This window comes from Gigantopelta aegis, unplaced genomic scaffold (genome assembly GCF_016097555.1).
Source record: "Gigantopelta aegis isolate Gae_Host unplaced genomic scaffold, Gae_host_genome ctg7228_pilon_pilon, whole genome shotgun sequence".
Lineage (NCBI taxonomy): Eukaryota > Metazoa > Mollusca > Gastropoda > Neomphalida > Peltospiridae > Gigantopelta > Gigantopelta aegis.
In genome coordinates this window covers 4,754-25,726 of record NW_024535660.1, presented here as the reverse complement: position 1 = coordinate 25,726, position 20,973 = coordinate 4,754, and the positions used below count along the sequence as shown (strand labels likewise).

At 35.2% G+C, this 20,973-nt stretch overlaps 1 pseudogene; it reads left to right on the top strand.

Annotated features, from left to right (window-relative positions):
* Positions 1-2,749: 2,749 nt before the first annotated feature.
* On the top strand, positions 2,750-19,347 carry LOC121366806 (annotated as a pseudogene).
* Positions 19,348-20,973: the final 1,626 nt, after the last annotated feature.

Below are 20,973 nucleotides of genomic sequence, written 5' to 3'. Positions count from 1 at the left end.
TCGGTCATGGTATTAAGTCCATGTGACATGTATGACAGTCCCATGACTTATGTTTGCTTTCAAAATACATAGATTGTTATTTTTTATGGCAATCATATTCTCTTAATGATTCCCTACAAATTGAAAGCCATACCAAGTCACCTAGATTACAATTGCTGGACTATCTACTTTGATGATCATGTGATCTTGTGCTCAATCCCACATGATCATCAACATAGTTTTTACCCCTTTTAAATGTGACGCCATTGATTACTTTGAGTGGTTTTACTTGTTTTTTAGGATCTGTGATCCACATAGATATTATTAATTACTGTGTGTATGTGGACATGATGTATAGTCCATGAGTGATCCAATTACATGACCATCAACCCTAAAATATCCCATTAAACGCAATCATTAGAGGTATTCATTAAATAAGTATATTTACTTCTCTTTGCTCATAGCAACCTTTGAAATCCCTTGTATGGCACCAGTACATATAGTAGACCCTATATTGGAACTGACCAAAATCAAATTTGACCCGGAGAATAAGCAACACCTTATATTGACTGATAAGTAATTTACTATTAGTGATTGACCAATGGAATAAGAGTAATTTTGATTTAAAGTCAGACCAATCAGATTATTGCTCAAATTTGGACATTTTTGTGGTGGGTGTCACATAGGGTAAGATACTCAAAGTAATGGCCCTTACATATATCATATGTGCTGTTTATATTGCGAAGCTATGAAAGCCATTGAGGTCATAAAATACATATTTGACATCCACACCACATACTGGCCGTGCCTGCCATATTATTATTGCTACCACAAGCCACTCCTTAGTGTAGTGCTTCAGGTCTGCAGTGTAAGGCTCTCTCTCTCTGATGACTATTTTATAGTTATTATTATGATTTTGGTGATAGGTTTTTGCTCCTTGTATTATGTGGACTTCATTGCTTGTGTGATTGTGTATGTATTTGATCATCTTTTGTTTAAGTTATTCAAATTTATTTATCTTTCTGGATTTTGTAACTGGTTTGTCAAGTCAAAGACAATTATAAATGAGTGGGGACGTATTATCAATTCCCGTTCCCACGTCTCCCTGTCCTCTGCTGGAGGGGTGGAGGAAGTGACCTAGTAGTGGTGCTGGACCCATACATGTTACTGGTGTTAGAATGGTAATGTTTTATTGATACTGTTTATAGTAGTTTGATCATTTGGGAATAAATCTGTCTCCAAATTTAAAAGAGTATGCTGTTAATATATCCATGTCGCATATTGTTAGTAGTATATTATATAATGACAATAATAAAAGGTTTTATTTACATTTGCTTTTAGCAACTGTGACTACTAATAGATCAGCTTAACAACCTATGGCAGTCTTTTCTACCATTTCCACAGTTGACAATGGACCTATCCACATATAGTGTACATTAGACCTCAGTACACTTCTTGGTAATAGAATAGACCTATTGTTTGTGTACTCTTGTTGGTAATGGGTCAGTCCCTTGTTTGTGGAGTCTTTCTAATTAGCATTTGTTGTTTGGTGATGTACTGTCTGAAACTCTCTATGTATTTTAAGAAATTGGTTTATTATATTTGTGTATGCAGTTTTGCCATAGTACTGAGTGATTAATGCTTCAATATCTTTAATATACATATTACTATTATCAATTAATGATGTGTTAGTAGTTTTATATAGTGAAGGTGGTATTGAATGTTTCTGTTTCAAAACATTAAGTGTTTTGTTTGCCTGTCCCACTTTTACTTATATCCAGTATGGTATCTGTTGTTACTGGATTTTTTTGGTAATGAAGACTTTCTTTTGCATAGTGATGTAATTATGATATCATGTGTTTTCAAGTATCGAGAGTGAGAGAATGTTGCCTTTTAATAACATTGTGTTGTGTGTTAATAACTGTAAATAGTGATGTCTGCCATCTGTATGATATATGAGATGAATTTTTTGGGTTGTAATATGTGCCAACCCGACCTAATAGAGTATGAAATATCAGTCACAATGTAATGTAGTACTTCTAATGTTAAGATCAATGTCTACTAACATCACTGCTATTTTAATTCTCTTTTTACAACATGTATGTCTCTCTCCTTCTCCCTATGTGTTCTCTGCTCTTTCGTCTGTCTGTCTGTCTGTCTGTCTGTCTGTCTCTGTCTCTCTAGCCTGGTAGTGTTAGTGGCAGTACCTATGATCATCATCTAGTCGATCAATAGGGAGGTTATATCGTTCTTCATCAGTAAGAACTGAAAGGTAAGGAGATCTAGAAACAAATTACACATAGATTGATTTATTACTAATAAATTGAAGCGAGGGCTTGGTATCTTATTGTGATGATCCATTCTAAACATGGCATATTACAATAGGGTGGTATACAAAGTGAGTAAATTTCTTGGCAATTGTAAATATTATGAATGTGTCATATGACAATCCTAGTATTCAAGAAAATGTATAATATATCAGTGATGTAATTGTGTTAATAGTTATGACATTTTATTGTTCATAACTAGAATATTTTAGATATCTTGCCTTACTTTTCTTTATCCTGTGCCTGTTGTAATCTGATTCTCCTCCCTCTTCCTTACTCTCTCTGTCTCTGTCTCTGTCTCTCTCTCATACACACACACACACTCTCCCTCCTCTCTCTCTCTCTCTCTCTCTCTTCCCTCTCTCCCTCCCTCTCTCTCTCTCCCTCTTTCCCTCTCCAGTGAACATGATGATTTTGTACCTTCATCAGGAGCCAGTTCTACAATGTCTAAAGTTCGTCGTAATACTCAAGGCATTAGGCTGCCTTATCTCCTCAACAAGCTATCAAAGAATATGGTCATAAATGACAGGTTTATGAAAAGAAAGAGGTTTTAGAGGATCCAGAGTGGTGTTTCTTGGGACTGAATCCAAAAACGATAGAGGGTGTACCAGGTGGATCTCAAAACTGTGGTTATGATGATGAAAATGGAAGTTACATTAAAGTACTCCATGACCATATGCTTATCGTTATGAAATACGAGAAATTATCGGTAAAGGGTCTTTTGGACAGGTTGTTAAGGTGGGTGTGGCTTTGTTGGAATGGCCTTAATGTTTTGTACTGATTTTTTAAAGGCATTTGATCACAAGACTATCAACAAGTCGCTTTGAAGATCATCAGAAATAAGAAACGATTTCACCACCAGGCATTGGTTGAAGTAAAAATATTAGACTCTTTACGAAGAAAGTAATAAAACCATATTATGTTCTAATTTTAAACTACTGAATTATTTCTTTCTTTTAATTAGGATCGTGACAATCAGTATAATATTATACATATGTATGACTATTTCTACTTCAGAAATCACTTGTGTATTACATTTGAACTTATGGGGTAAGATCACACAATTATCACATGACTGTCACATGATTTGATATTCTTGTCACATATAGAATGAACCTCTATGAACTAATCAAGAAGAATAATTTCCAGGGTTTAGTTTATATCGTTAATAAGACGGTTTGCTTACTCATTGTTACAATGTTTGAAAATATTGCATCGGGAAAGAATCATTCATTGTGATCTTAAACCAGTAAGCTCTAATTATCAGAACTGATAATAATATTGTAACAATAAGAGAATTTTAATTATTACTAATGTTGTGATCTCAATAAGTAGGAGAACTTAAAATTACTTTTTGATGGGAAATTTATTTATAAGGTTGATGTGGTAGTGATTTAATGAACTTTAATATGTTTACCTCATCTCATTCATTTCTCAGCACTGATATTATTAACTGCCACACTCTGACCTCTCCCTTGTCCTTATCAAAAAACCATTTCCCAAAATACAAGTAGTTAATTGTTCAGTTAAATCTATAATGTACTTGTATAGGTATTTCTGACTGAAATTGAATTATTGATATGTTGTAATGTATTGTAGTTCAATGAAGCATAAAATATTTGAACTTTTAAATACCTATGTGTGGACGTCATCACACCGCAGGCATGCGTGCATTATATTGTGTTTGTTGTTAAAAGTAATATTGAGTTTCTAATTATAGGAAAATATTCTATTGAGACTAAGAGGTCAAAGTTCAATAAAGGTTATTGATTTTGGTTCCAGTTGTTATGACATCAACAGAGTTTATACTTACATTCATCTCGTTTCTATCGCTCACCGGAGGGTAAGTCCCACCCACTTTGTTGTCATGGCAACAAAACATACCTCTATTTGTAGGTAATATTTGGGTTCTACCATACGTATGCAATAGACATGTGTCATTGGGCTGTATTCTAGCTGAACTTTACACTGGATATCCATTGTTTCCTGGAGAGAATGAAGTGGAACAATTGTCTTGTATCATTGAAATATTTGGTTTACCAGATCCAGCTTGTTTAGCAGAGGCACAAAGAAGGAAACTTTTCTTTGGTAAATTCCTAGATATAATACCTTTAAGTACTTAAGAGAAATCATTACGTGACTTCTTTAACAATATCTACTATAATTACTGAGCACTGGTATTTGTCATGAGATTTAGTACATTCTTTAGTAGTATCAGTGGAATCTTATCTAGTAGTTTTCCTAATACCACAATGACTGAGCAATAGTACAAGGCCTATTGACATTGTTCCATTATCACTTAAGTCAACCATGTTGACACAATCACTAGTTAACATATTATTATTCCATATATAGTGTCGTTAGTCCTTGTTAATAATTGTATGTTATGTCCTTAATGTAACTTGTTATTTACAAACAAACCACATTTTTATAATCCCTATTATGGTCAACATGAGATCGACACATGACATGTTAATGTGCATCCATGGTATGGTTTATTACTACAATGTCTTTGAACTGAAATAGTGAGTTCCTGAGTAATAATATTCATGTTGAAATGTACTGGTAGTTAATGGTCTATAGAGAAAACGACTTTTATTTTTATTAGTTGAATGTAACATTATCTGTAACTGACCAGAGATGGTGGAATGTGCTTGTTTACTGAAGATCAGTTACTATTGTAATATTTCGCGCTTGACAGCCTGTGATATGCATACTATTATATCATATCCTCTGAATGATTTGTTGTGGTTTAATTACTGGTATGTATATAGCATTTTTGTGGTTTGTGATTTGTATGACGTTCATATGTGTGATGTCTAGGTATGTTTATTATGTGTACATTGACGTAATTCATTACTAGACTGTCTATATCATTATTATTATTTACTGGTGTTGATATTGCTTTGTTATTTTTATACTATTTTTGTTAGTCTTTAGAAATAATTAGTTATTTCTCTCTAGCTTTATGACTATATAAGGAAGCACAGTGGGTCAGTCTACACCTCAGACAATACACTTTAATAATAATATTTATAACTATATAAAGAAAGTCCAGTGGGACAGTCTAACCTTCAGGCTTGACCGTAGTGGGGACAGTCCACACATCAGACCATACACCTTAATAATTAATATTATGACTATATAAGAAAGTCCAGTGGGACAGTCCAACCTTCAGGCTTGATCCAACCCTTGCAGGCTGGGACAGTTTATATTTCAGTCAATACACTTTAACACTTGATGGTTGGTGTTTAGGGGATAGAGATCATAGTAAAATATTCTGATCTCGGACTGCTCCGTACATATACCTTTATACCTATGACCCATATATACATATATGTGGTTGGTACATATTTATCCTATAACTTACAGTTATAGTTTATAAACACTGTTTATTAATAAACCATTGTGTATCTGTGTTAACATATAGTATATAGATTTATAACTATGTTATGTGCAGTAAACACCATTTTGACTGTTCTAATAAGGTCGATATTACCCCTTATCATAATGTACTTTTATATAACCATGGTATATTTTCATCCAAGTGTATTGCTTTTTATAATTTACTGACTTTTTACTGTTTTCCTCTCATTTACAGATTCTGTGGTAATTTTTATTACTAATAGTAAGGCAAAAAACGCCGTCCTGGTAGTAGAGATTTAAGTTCTGCTATTAAACACGATATTATGTTTTTTGGAATTCATTCGAAGATGTCTCGTATGGTATCCAAAGAAAGAATGAAACCTAAGAAGAACTGCAACATGCTTGGATACAAGAAGTAATTGAAGACTGGAATGAAGGATGGATGATTTATGGTTGAATGGATGGATGGATGAACATACATGATGGATTGAATGGATAATGGATTTGGAGATGCTGGATTTGAATGGATGATGGAATGGATGAATGGCTGGATAGATGGATGGATTGAATGGCATGAATGGATGGATAATGACGATTGAATGGATGAATGATGGATAGATGGACGGATTGAATGGATGAATGGATGGATAATGATGGATTGAATGGATGAATGGATGATAGATGACGGATTGATTGGATGATTGGATGGATAGATGGATGGATTGAACTGGATGAATGGATGGCTAGACGGACAGGATGGAATGGATGATGGATGGATAGATGGATTGGATGAATGGATGGATAGATGATAGATGGACGATTGAAGGATGAATGGATGGATTAGATGGACAAATGGCCCAACTGATAGATGAACAGATGTAATAAATGTAACAATAAACTAAAATATAATTATTGTATACTCAATTCATATGTACTAGTTATTGAGTGCACATATTAAAGAAGCTAATTAATGATTATAAATATTTTTGTGGTCTAATTATAGGGATTTCACAGTCGTCCCCGTGCTACACCTCGTGCCCTCCAACATTTCACCCTCATCATCAGCAGGCACACCTTCACACTATCACGCACATACAATGCCAGGCCAACCACAACAACATCGACCCTCAAATGATTCCAGTCCAAATTCCTCTGTCTTCACAGATACTTGTACAACTACAGCTCTGTGAAACGTCGACTACATCCTGTAGGATCAGACAGTCAACCTAAGTTACTAGAACCACGACGTAATGGCTATACCAGTAAAAGAAGCTCATTAATATTGGACAGTACTGGCGGTGTAAGAGGGTGAGTTGTGGATGAAGGGGCACATTTCACTTGCCTCCCTCTTACTTAGTTGGAGATGATCACCCGTGATATTCATGATAGTATGTCACTCTTCATCTTACCATCCCCGTCTTCTCCTCTTGACTGATCACTGTTTGTTTAATAGTCTTCCTTTCTCCTCAAGTCCATTTACCAACTCTTAATCAAAATGTCAGCAGCTGCAATTTTTATAGAATCATTCCTTTGACATTCCTGTTCGTTCTTGTTTTGGTCTGTTTGAAATGCAAATGTTTTTCTTTATATTTTCATACATGGCTTAATTATTTATTTTATTTTCGTAGTACGTAATAATAAGTTAAGATATCATTGTTTACACATCACAGTATTGTTATATAAACGTTAAATAAATTAACCCTTTGGTCACCTTACGGCTTACGTGGAATCATTAATTATTATTAAGTTATTACCCCTTGTGTTAATTCGATAATTCAAGATCTGATGGCTACTGTAAGCCTCTTGCTGATCTTATCGGTCTCTTTACTGTTAACCAATGGTTATGGAACTGATGAAATTAACTGTCGAGGTAGATCCTCAAAATGGTAACGACGACAGTTGCCTGTCTGTGCGTGAGTTGATCGATTCGAATCAGACTGAATCTCCCCTTTCCTTGTAAGACACTCAACTATGCCACTAAATGGCAACGAGACGAGCTATTACACGACTGGTAACTGTTCTATGAGTGATATTCAGTACAGTAATATATTTATTGTATTATTGGATGGTGTTCATAGATTGGTATCACATCTGCAGTTAGTGGTGAGCTACAAATGTACACATTTTAGCAGATAATTCTCGTAGGGTAGGGCTGTTATCGAATGTGTTGAGTTTCCAAATTATGCAGTGGATAACTTTGACAATTTTTTTGCTTGTAATGTGGACGGGTTAGAATTTAGGGGTGTAGTTTTTTGAACGCTGTGGACCCGTATCTTCTAACGTGTTTGTTTACAATTGTTCCAATGTTTGTGTTTTTAGAGTCTTGTACCTTCAAGGTGAGTCAGAAATGAATGGATGGATAAATGAGTGGACGAATGGACAGACAGTCAGCTATGATGTCATAATACTATTTACAATTACAGTTTTCACAATATAATATCTTTATACATCTCTGACCTTAAAGAACTTTTTATGTTTAGATAAACCTACAGATAATGAGACACTGTAGAAGAAATACAAAAATACCCCTTACATAAATGAAAGTGTCACAAAGAACATGTATTATGTATTTCGCAGTTTCCTAAGGTCTCATACCTGTAGGGCTATCTACTATTAAAAAGTTCTTTTAATATCACATGTTCTTTTTACATGTACATATATGTACATGTATTGTAAACTAGTAATTGGGAGCCGAGATTTTTAAGAGGTTTCATTAACCTTTGAAGTTCTTCTTCACACATCACATGCTTATCATGAAATATTTACTTAATAGATTGCATTTTTGTTACATATGTATTATATAAATAGTCATCATGTGCTTCATGCTGTCAAATTGAGGGGTTGTTTCACAATTTGAGTGTTTGAGTAAAGATGAAGGTATTAACTGATTATTACAGCTGGAGTAAGGGGAGTGGTTTATTTCATTATTGTAAAGCCTTTTTGTAGAGCTAGTATTGTGTATATAGTTGTGAAAAGAATTTGACAGCTACACAAGTCCTCGCATGTCTCTGTATACTAAGCTTTTGTCTCTTGTTTATTCTGCCATTGTTTTAATACTTCTCTCTATCTCCTTACAGTGGTAATCTGGTGCTCCCTTACAACTTCGCTTTGTTGATGATTTACTAGTTGAAAACACAATATTTGAACACAATAAAACAATGGTAACAGCTCATCAGACAATAATGAAACTAGTATTACTGATCTCTATAATATTATACAAACAAGTGGAGGACTGACCTTTTTTGGTGGAAAACAAAATTGACTGTTTCACATTGAACAACTGTACTTTTCTTTCAAATGAAGCCAGTAAAATGAGCTCAGAGAAACTCGACCTGTTCTTTTGAAGCAAAACGGCCATGGTGCAGCCATGTTGATACGACTCTCGGAACATATTTAAGTAGTTTTGAAATTGTAATTGCAAGTTCATAGATAATTATGCTGAAGTTGATGGCGGTGCTATCTACATATCATACTCTGATAAATCAAGAAACAAACTCTTTTAATATTGAAAAAAATCTGTTTGAGGAGAATTCTGTACTTATTGCAGCTGGAGGAGCTGTTAGTATTAATTTCTTTTAACTTGTCTTACTCCAATATATTTACATTTCAAGACTGTCAGTTTTTACAAAACTCTGCTAATGCTGGTGGTGGTGCGGTGAGTATGGCATTGTATGATAGAGACTTGTTAAGTGCAGAGAATCCTGATAAGATTTTTTTGACAAGTGTCGTTTTATTGATAATAAAGCTATCATGAGGGTACTGCCGGGGGTTCTGTTTTTCTCTTGTACATGTGGACCAAGTTGGATTTCCTGTGTTACTTTGAAAATTGGTTAGTTGAATGGATTAAATTTATTATGTTTATTAGTAATCCTCTCCCTCTCTCTCTCCCTCTCCTCTCTCCCTCCCACCATCTCTCTCTCTCATCTCTCTTCGCTCTATCTCTCCTCCTTCCTTCTCTCTCTCTCTCTCCTCTTCTCTCTCTGATGTCATTTGAAAATAACACCTCAGGAAGAACTAAGTTCTAATGGAAGCTCTGATACCAGTGCAGTGGCATCATTTAGATTTCCCTAAATATTTGACAGGCACTAAATTATTTATTAACAATACTGGTGGTGGTATTATGCTACTTAATACTTCGTATGCAAGCATCAGGTGTCATGTTATTTGAAGGTAAAACAGTGCAGTATTTGGTGGAGGTATTATGATGGATGACCGATGTTTGGGTAAGTGTATATCATAGCAAACTATACGCTATTCTTTAGATATGAAACTTTAATGAGTTTTTCATTTGTTTGTCTTGGATTGTAAAATTATTGATTACAAAAAGATTACCTATTGTACAGTAGAGATATATCCAAGTAGTTTTTTTTTAAAATGGCCACACAGGTGATATGAATTATAATGTGTTTTAACAGCAATACCATATTTGACATTTTAAATTAGAGCAATTATACATTGATTGTAAGTGTTAGTTATGTTTGTTTTTTGTATATATATGTACATCAAATTAATAATGGTTTAATAAAGGAGTATACTCATAATACCCCTTCATTAAGTAATAATGATGTACATGTACATCCAATTAATAATGGTTTAATTAAAGGAGTATACTCATAATATCCCTTCCATTAAGTAATAATGATGTACATGTATATCCAATTGAGTATATCATAATACCCGTTCCATTAAGTAATAATGATGTACATGTACATCCAATTGAGTATACTCATAATACCCCTTCCATTAAGTAATAATGATGTACATGTACATCCAATGAGTATACTCATAAGATCCCTTCCATTAAGTAATAATGATGTACATGTGTTCCAATTAATAATGGTTTAATTAAAGGAGTATATTCACAATATTAATAATGATGTACTAATACATTTGTATCCAATTAATAATGGTTTTAATTAAAGGAGGTATACTCATACCCCTTCCATTAAAGTAATAATAATGTACATGTACATTCCAATTGAGATATACTCATAATATCCCTTCCATAGAAGTAAGTAATAATGATGTACATGTACATCCAATTTGAGTATACTCCATAATCCCTTCATTAAGTAATAATGATGTACATGTACATCCAATTGAGTATACTCATAATATCCCTTCCATTAAGTAATAATAATGTACATGTACATCCCAATTGAGTATACCTCTAATATCCCTTCCATTAAGTAATAATAAGTACATGTACATCCAATTGATATACTCATAATATCCCTTCCATTAAGTAATAATGATGTACATGTGATTAAAGAGTATATTCACAATACTGGCTTCCATTAAATAAATTATACAACACAATAGTTAGTAATGCCGGTTTCTAAAACTGTTCTTTTTATCATTATATAGTTGGAGGTTCAGCCACATCTTAATATGACCTTCGCCAATAATGTAGCTAGTGAATCTGGTGGTGGAATATATGTTGACTTCCTCTATAAGATTTATCATTGATATCTTTAATCGACTTTGTTTTCTCCAATATAATGATGGGAGTGTGAGGATGAACCACCACAAGATTGGGAAGTAAGTTTGTTATATTTATAATTTTGTTTACTTATAATTCATAATGTATTACTTGTTTTTCCTATGAACATTATAATTTGCTCAAGAGTATACAAATGGATTTGATTTTCTCAATTATTTCCTATCTCTTATTATTAATGCAAAAGTTTATTTTTACATGAGGTAATTTTGGTTTTCCGTTTCTTTGCAAAAATTAAATCCCAGCAAAAAAATTTGTGTACATATTATTTAAAATCATAATTTATGAATAGTTATAATTGTTTGGGTGGGCCTAATTGTTAAAATTAGTCATTGCTAATTAGCTTTTAAACTTGTTAAGAGTACACTTAAAAGTGTGTCTCTTGTGTTAAGAATGCATTTTTCAAAATTTATATAGTCCCAAAGTTTTAAAGTTTAGGAATAGGTCTTGAGTTTGATAAATCTTAATTTGGACAGGTCAAAATTATTAGACTTGTTGAAGTATCTTCCATTATTAATAGAGCTTTATTAACCCTTTCTTCTTTTCTAAATCTAGGATGTGACCCATATGCTTCTGCCAATACTGCTCCGTCCTAGTGGTGCCGCCATATGGTCTATGATATGCAGAGAGGTGCCTGGCTTTTTTACGATATTGTTGCTACATTAGTGATCCTTCTTATATTTAGAATGCCATCTTTACTCGGGAAGTCACCATTTCTTATGAGGTCAATGGAGCATATATTGGTTGTATATAGATTAATGAAGAGACATAATAGGAGGGTCTATGATCTGATTAGTTGATATGTTATGACTAACTGATCTCTGTTCCATCGGCGTAACATCATTATGGTGGAGAACACTAACCCCACTACAAGATTCCACAGCCTAGTTACCTGCTCCACTACGAATTCTCCATACAGTTAATATACAGTAAGTCTATTGTTCTAATTTATTCTTTTTATGGTTGAGTATGCCCAGTCTAGGTCCATTATACGTATATTAAACTAATATAGGAATATGATTATGTTGTATCACTTTGTGTTTTTCAATCTGGTTCCATTTCCCGGTAAGAGTTTGCACCATCTTATATTATGTCCGCCCAATATAGCAACAATCTGGATTCAACCTGGTGAGATATTGTCTATTTACCCTTATGCTACTGATCAAGTTAATAATTACCTCGTGAGGCAGTCTGGTCTCTGTATCGCCTGGAGTAATACTGTAAGTGACGCTTGCAAAAGTATTCACATCGTTTTCGCCTTTCTTTTTGATAGACATGGATGCTTTGTCAAGCAAACAAGGACACTTATTTCTATAATGTTCCTTCACAATCAGTGAAACAATGCTAGCATTACGGATCACTTCGTTCTCTTTGTTAAAACAACTAGTAAGTTTACTAGTAACTCTGTCTGGACTTTGTGTGTTCTCCTGTGTCTTTTTTTGTCTGTTCTCTTACTCTGTCTGTACTTTGTCTGTTCTCTGTACTCTGTCTGTATTTGTCTGTTCTCTGTACTCTGTCTGTACTTTGTCTATTCTCTGTTGTACTCTACTGAACTCTTTCTGTACTTGTCTATTAATCTCATTATGAAGTGGCGTTTTGATCTATCTCCTCAAGGGAGGTTCCCCCTTGTAATTAAAATTGGTTAATTAGCTACAGAATGCCACTGTACAACACAATATTGCCACTGTTAATTACCTGACTGTCACACTTATTGCCCTAATTATTTTGGGCATGGTTTATACTTTTTATATGCACAAAGGAAGACACATTTTAACCACATCCTTCAACCATCAACATATCTACCAACCAAATGATTTCCATTAGTTCTATAGCAAACTCTGACAATTATTGAGTGCTATTTATTGTGCTTATACGTTTTGGCTTGCCAGTTTTTGCCATCTAAGGCTCTGCTTACTATATTCTTATAATCACTTCTTATCTCTCCAATTAAAAGTCTAGTTTATGGACCAAATTATTATATTGTTAAGTACTCTTAAAGATTAACCTGTTTAGTTAATCTCATTTTTTGGTTTCATCTTCTAGGGGTTCAACAATTCTTGACATTAACTGTTCGCTGTGTGTCATCCGGTTATGTTAATTTGAGTAATCACTGTGTCTGTGAAGATTCAAATAGTCACATAAGACGATGTGACGATGAAAAATAGATATGTTTATCTCAGAGTAAAGTTAGTAGTTACTATTGTTTAATATTGTAGTCCTCCTTTGAGAATATCTGACTATATATGCATTAAGGTTATACGTTTATTTTCTGTTTCACTACCTTTTAAAGACCACATGGTGTTTATCAAATTTATTAGGGGTAACTCCCTCTCTAATAACCTCTAAAATATCTATGTGTATAGGAAGGTATCTGGGGAGGGGTTCAATCCTGACACTGGAAAATTGGTCACTGTGGTGTTCTGCCAGGATACATTGTATGTGAGCAACAAGGTCGTCTACTGGTTGTCTGCCTTCAAATTTGACGATCTGATGCTCAGTGTAAATCAGGACTAAAAGGTACTTATAGCGGGCGGAGGTCTATTGTGTAAAATCTTCTACTAACCATGGTAATTTTTGTTGTAGGTACCTCTTGTGGTGAATGTATAGTGGTTATAGTGTTAGTTGGATCTACAGACATGTTCACCTGATGACTGTGTCCTATCGGATTGGTCTTGTTTATTTTGTTTTTCTTGTAAGTGGGTGTGGTTGGTCGAGTTAGCGTGGTCATCTTATTATATTTTAGGTTTGATACTGTTGTTTGTGGTTTGTTTTGTGATATTTGTTTTTCATACTTCCCTTACCAATTGAGTTGAAAGCATTTATATTTTTGTTTCCCCCTGTTCATGTTATGGCACCATATTAAGATGTATTCTTTTGTTATGAGTTAATCCCTGTCATTATGTAGGTAATTGGTTTAGTTTATCGCCCATTTCAGTGTTGTTAATACACAATGCTCCATCAATATTTTCTGTAATGTGAATCTATCTCTGTGCCTCATCTCCTCTCTTCCTCTAACTCTCTTTCTCCCATCTCTCTCCTCCCCCACTTCTCTCTCTCTCTCCTCGTCCTCTCTCCTCTCGCTCTCTCTCTCTCTCTCTCCTCTCTTCCTCTCTCTCTCTCTCTCTCTCTTCTCTCTCTCTCTCTCTCTCTCTCTCTCTCTCTCTCTCTCTCTCTATCTCTCTCTCTCTCTCTCTCTCTTCTCTCTCTCTCTCTGTTCTATAGCCTGTTGCTGTCATTGTTAATTATTAGGGTTAGTGTACCATTCCATTTTGTATCTTTAATGGTAATAGTGCACAATATATTGCACTATTGGGTGATATCCCACCTCTCATAACTCATCACAACATGTCCTATTCTTTGTAGTAGGGTAAGTCTTCTATATCTTATGAGAGAGAAAGATTTTTGTATAATTTTTAGTGCTCGTTTTCGTTTAAGCCACCTGGCCCATCATTCAGCAATAAAGGGTTATCACAACATTGTTTTTATTTTTTCTACAAATACATTGCTGACACTAGCTTGTTGGTTTCTCCAGCTGTGTCAAAAACAGACCTAGGATTTGTGCGTTCAAATATACTCTATTACTAACACAATTGTGATTTGGGAAAATATGAATTATACAGTGTGTAGTATATGCATTTTTAATGGTACAGGATAAATTTTTAAAAATGTCTTTAAATTTGCACTAACTCTGTGGCTATATCATTTATAAAAACCCCCGTTTGTTATTATTAGGTCTTTAATATGATGCCTTCTACTCATTGTTTTTCACCTTATTTTGGATTTTTTGGTTTTTTTTTCGTTGTTGGTCTTCTGATTGTTGTCTTCTTTGTCGCTTGTCCTATTCCTTTCTGTGTTGGCTATTCTTCTAAATTTCGTTTGACCTATAGTGAGTTATACATAATAACATATATATACATGTATGAGCACTTGTTACTAAATTTAGAACATTAGTAAATTGTAATTCCTGATTTGTTACTAAATTTAGAACATTTACAAATAGTAATTTCTAATGTGTTACTAAATTTATAATCCGGAACAGGATTCAATTTGACTGCATTGTGATTAAAATTTTAATATACGTATCACTATGACTTTCATACCATTATATACTTACTTAGAAAAATTACTATTATATTGTTGTGATCTAGTCAATAAGAGGCTCTTTTTTGGTTTATATTTATATAGAAATTTCATACCATATAGCTGATGTTTTTTAAACTGGCATTGGTCTCAAAGGTAAATTCCTTTGGTGGCCAGGATGGGGATATTGGTCGTCGTTACCATTTGTTCTCATCTTCTTTCTTGTTGTCCTAGAAAGACCCCTTGATATTGGTATGATAAAAGAATACTAACTAAATATGGCATGATATGTGAATGGAAGATTTTAATGTATTGTATAAGGGATGTGGAAATATCTTTTCAGTCTTGGGACAATTGTCCTAAGACTGAAAATATATGCCAGACATGTCTGTTTGATACTTTTGTGACCTTCTAAAATTAGGTGACCCACATGTAGCAAAAAAACATTTTTTATATATTTTTGACAGAGCTTGCAGTAATCAATCTTGGTACTGCTGTCATATAGAAAAGCAAAGAAAAATTCTTCAAACAAGATCTCACAAACTGCCCGCTATAGCTTCATCATCATATCGTGTTTCGTTTGGACAACATAAGTAGCGTTGGGGAATTGGGACCACTTATCCTGGCAGATATCCTCCACACGGCTGCATGTATATGGCTTAAGTATTATGGTTGTGGCGTATATGTCCGTTTTCTGCAGTGGTTGAAGGTTTTTTTAAAATCGGACCAAATGTCCTTTTTCTAATTGAAAATCTTGGATAATTTGTGCAAAAAAAAACCCAGACATTGTCCACCATGACCAGCTATTCCACATCCCTGATTGTATTGATTTGTACTTACATAAAATGCGTAACAGTAAATTCTAAACGCATTTCTGTTCATGTAAATTTCCAGATTTATATTTGATTTACATTAATACTAACTATTTTGTGTGTATAATATCTTTTGTTTTAAAATTACCCCCCCCGTCGCCCCCCCCCCCCCAACCCCTCATGTTTGTGTTTTCTTAGTTTTTAGGTGTCTGGGCTGCAATGATGTTCTGATAGTGCAAGTGATATGTAAACCCATCTGAGAATGAAGTCATCAATATGACGAAGCTCTTGTGGCATCAATCTGGTGCTGGTAGTTGCTGTTTTCCTTGATCCGTCCTATGAACAAAACTACCAAGATATGTAGGGGATCATTTTATTGTTTCTACCATACATCTATTGTTTTTGTATACATTGGCTATAGAATTGGGAAAATATGGAATGTAAGTGAAAGTCATAAGATTGTCACATGTTTGTCCCATGTGATTTGTACTCAGAGAGTGCATGGATATTCTAGTGGACACATGTTATATAGATATTTTCATTGAAGGTCATATGGTATGTGATCAATAGTAGCTTAGTAGTATTTGGCTGCCAATGAAGTTAAGACAATCAGTTGAGCATGAGCTTTTGTTATTTGGGTGCAATGATAAGAAATTGTAACGTACAATGATACTGTCATCTCTGCTATTGAACACAATTATGCAAGGAAAGCACCATTGAGCTTATGATAAACAAAATGATGTCATCAAGAGACAAATGTATGTTTTATAGGGGGAACAATTCAGGAGGGGGAGAAGGTAAACAAATGATGTCATCAGAGGGGGGGGGGGGGGGGGGGGGGGGGGGGGGGGGGGGGGGGGGGGGGGGGGGGGGGTACACCAAGTGTGGGGGGGGGTGGGGGGGGGGGGGGGGGGGGGGGGGGGGGGGGGCATGGGAATGACGAGGGGGGGGGGGTGGGGGGGGGGGGGGGGGGGGGGGGGGGGGGTGGGGGGGGGGGGGCAGGGGAGGGAGAAGGTGAGGAGAGTGGAGGGGGGGGGGGGGGGGGGGGGGGGGGGGGGGGGGGGGGGGGGGGGGGGGGGGGGGGGGGGGGGGGGGGGGGGGGGGGGAGAAGGGGGGGGGGGGGGGGGGTGAGGGGGGGGGGGGGGGGGGGGGGGGGGGGGGGGGGGGGGGGGGTGGGGGGGGGGTGGGGGGGGGGGGGGGGGGGGGGGGGGGGGGGGGTGGGGGGGGGGGGGGGGGGGGGGGGGGGGGGGGGGGTGGGTGGGGGGGGTGGGGGGTGGGGGGGGGGGGGGGGGGGGGGGGTGGGGGGGGGGGGCAAGTAGAGGAAGAGATGCATGATACTATCAAAAGCAAGAGCATATTCTACAAACTCAAGTCGATCTGATCGTGGTGACCACAGTGGTAGTCGTGTACAAATTTCTAGCAGTGGTGAGAAAACAGTCTCTACTATAGCACATCTAGAAGTGGAGAAGTCACCTCCGTTTGATGATAATGAGACTCTGTAGCATTGCGTGAACACTAATGGATGACGACATGTTTTAATGTACAAAGCAAATCTGTAATTCAAGAAACAAATTAAAATATTTGTTTGTATTTTACAATCAATACTTTTATATTAGTTTTATTCATTGTATATTTTAAACAGTATTACTATTTTAGTCTCATTGCAATAATTGTTTTTATAAGCAAATTGTTAATGGTGTGCCTTTCTTTTTTTATAATGGTATTGTCTGGTTTATCTATTCATTTACGTGATCTATTAGTTGCTCTTATTATTCTATTAACTATTGTCATCTTCAGGCAAGAGGGGGCTTGCTGGTCTGTCACGAGTTGTGCTACAGTCCTTATTATATTTGCCAGGGTTAAAATTGCTGTTGGATGGTATCTTAAGAAGGAGGTTAGGAGCTTTTTGAGGCAGCTTGGAATTGGGAAAGATGACCAGACTACCAGCAAAGTGATGGCTATACCGAGAGAGGTAAGAGAACATACCAAGCTACTGTGTGTGCATGTTCTTTAATGTGGTAATTTATTGAATAGTGGCTGAAGAAGCCCTCAATGGAGCTCATGCAGGAGCATAATAGACAGGGCATAAGGGAAAGCAATAGCCCTTCTTTGTCATCCTTGCCTATACTCTTTCCAAATTCAATACTGTAGGTTTATCTAATGAGAAATTATTGGATAATCTCAAACATCGAAGACATGATGATTTGATCCTGACAGTGGCAAAGGATTGCTTACGTCTATACACTGAATAATGCACAGTTCCAATCAGTACAGAAAGCATTTGATCTGTTTTGAATTTAATGAAGACAAAACAACAAAGTAATTAAATAAGCCATTACATGTACATGTAGCATATAATAGTACACTATTAGTATCTTACACATTTAATTCTAAATTCTTAATTAGAACAATGATATATGGATTTTGCCACCAATATCATTTTTAAAATAGATGTATTAGAACAGTTCAGAAACTCAATCACACCTTTATTATTCTATGATATATAACTCAACATCATATTTTGTCATAAGCTAATTACAAAGTATCTTTTTTCTCTTTCATTAGGAGGTGTAACTAAAGAAAACATTGCCAATGTTTTCTTTTATGCATTCATGCATGAAAATGCTCTCAATCACTCTTGTCTTTCCTCGTCTAAGACAATTTTGAAGTAGAGGTTGTAGCTTATGACTGCCTGGATGTTAAATGGCAGTGATGGAATTGTTGGTAATATAACTAGTGGTGTACTGAGAGTATATTAATGGCAATGCAGACATATCGTGATAGAGCTAGGAGTCTATGTCCTACAATAAAAACATCCCGAAGTGGTTAGAGTGATATCCTTGGTGTTTCTTAATGTAACTGGTTACATATAGTAGCAAATTAAGACTGAACTATTGTGTAGATAAACTAGAAAAACAACTATGTGCTTTCCACGTCCAAACTATCTTTAGACTAAAGGTACATAAATAGTTCTGTATGTAATTGTGTCCATGAGATCATCAACCTGATCCTTTGTGTCCTAAACTAAAACTTGTAATTAATGTAACATCAACTTATTTTCTTAAGTACATAAACCGGACATATAGTAACATATAATATATTCAAATATTGTTGTGCTGTTGTTATATCATGTACTATAATGATTGTAGCTAAACACTAGAGTTTGCTAACATTAGTTTCTGTTCATGTTTTACATGGTGTTTCTGTTTTGTTACCTTAGGTTGCTCCCATAACTGTTCATCCTGCATTTGAAAAGGCAGCTGAATATTTTGATATTAAAATTGTACATGTTCCTATAATGATCAATACAAACTTGATTTTGAAGCCTACAAGAAAGTAATATGTCGTAACATATCTTATTGTCTTTCCATTATAATATATAGGCTATTACCTCTAATACAATATTACTAGTAGCATCAGCTCCAGAATACACACATGGTATTGTTGATCCAATATCTGCTATATCTAATCTAGCTCTTGAGAAAGGTCTACCCTTTCATGTTGATGCTTGTTATGGTGGATTATGTTTACCATGGTAACAGGAGATTAGAATTGATTTGATTGTTTGCTTTATATTTGATCCAGGGTAGAAAAATGTGGATATGATGTTCTGTGTTTGATTTTCGTTTAGAAGGTGTCACTTCTATGTCAGCTGATGTTCACAAATATGGATTGAGTCCAAAGGTCTTATTATCTTATTCTCATCTAATAATATATATATACATATATTATATATATATATGTATGTATAGTATATATATTAATATATCCTTTAATTATAGGGGTCTGTGTTATATTGTATCGATCTGCAGACATTAGACGATATCAAATATTTGCTTATGCTGATTGGCCTGGAGGTTTGTTTGGTTCTCCAGGAATGGCTGGTACTCGACCGGGAGGAATATATACATCATCATGGGCAGTTATATGTCATTAGGTCAAAATGATATTTGGAGGTAGCAAGGAGATTAATGATGATTACACAAACTTTTAAAGAGGAATAATGTCTATTCCAGTAAGAGTACATGCGATGTAACTTATAATAGATAATTGCTATGGTAACAATGTTGTACAAACTGAAACAATAGTCATATTTCAATCCACTGTATCTTTGTCTGTCCCATTCATTTGATTCATCTATCTTTACAGGAGCTTACCTTGTGTGGTAGTTCACATATGACAGCATTTGCCTTTAAAGTTAAATACACTTATAAAACTTAACATATTGCAATAGCTGATGTAATGGAAGATAAAAAAGGTATTAATTATCATATGACTGTACTACTATGATCACTTCCTTATATGGACAGGTTGGAAGGTAGAACGTGGTGCTTCATGTATTCATTGTACTATATTACCTTCTCATACACAAACTATAGCAGATCAGTTCATTACTGACCTCAGAGAAGCAATAACTACTGTTAAAGTAGTTTGACCCATGTTACGTAGTTATATATATATATAGAATTAATCTCAAGCTTTGCAGACTAATGTAGAGTCTAGAGGAACTGTGCCAGGAATTATAAATGTAAACTCTAAAGGTCATGATTTTATATAAATACTTAAAAAATGTCGACTGTGAGCATAGCAAAGTTTTATAATTATAGTTATAACTTTTCTTTGTAATTGGATTTACTTATATTTCTAGATAATCCTGATTAGCTTTTCAAGGCAGTGGATGGGAGTGTAGGTATGGTGGCAAGATACCAGAGAGAGGACTGTGAAGGAGTTTATAACTGATTTTTTTAATGAAGTTTATACTTTAGTATAGTTATCATAGACTATTGAGTTGAAGGGAAATATTAATTTTTATGAATAACACTTATAATATATTATGCATGATTGCAATATGCATAAAAAATTTAACATGGGTGTGTGGTGAAAATTTCACAGACTAGATTATTAGTAC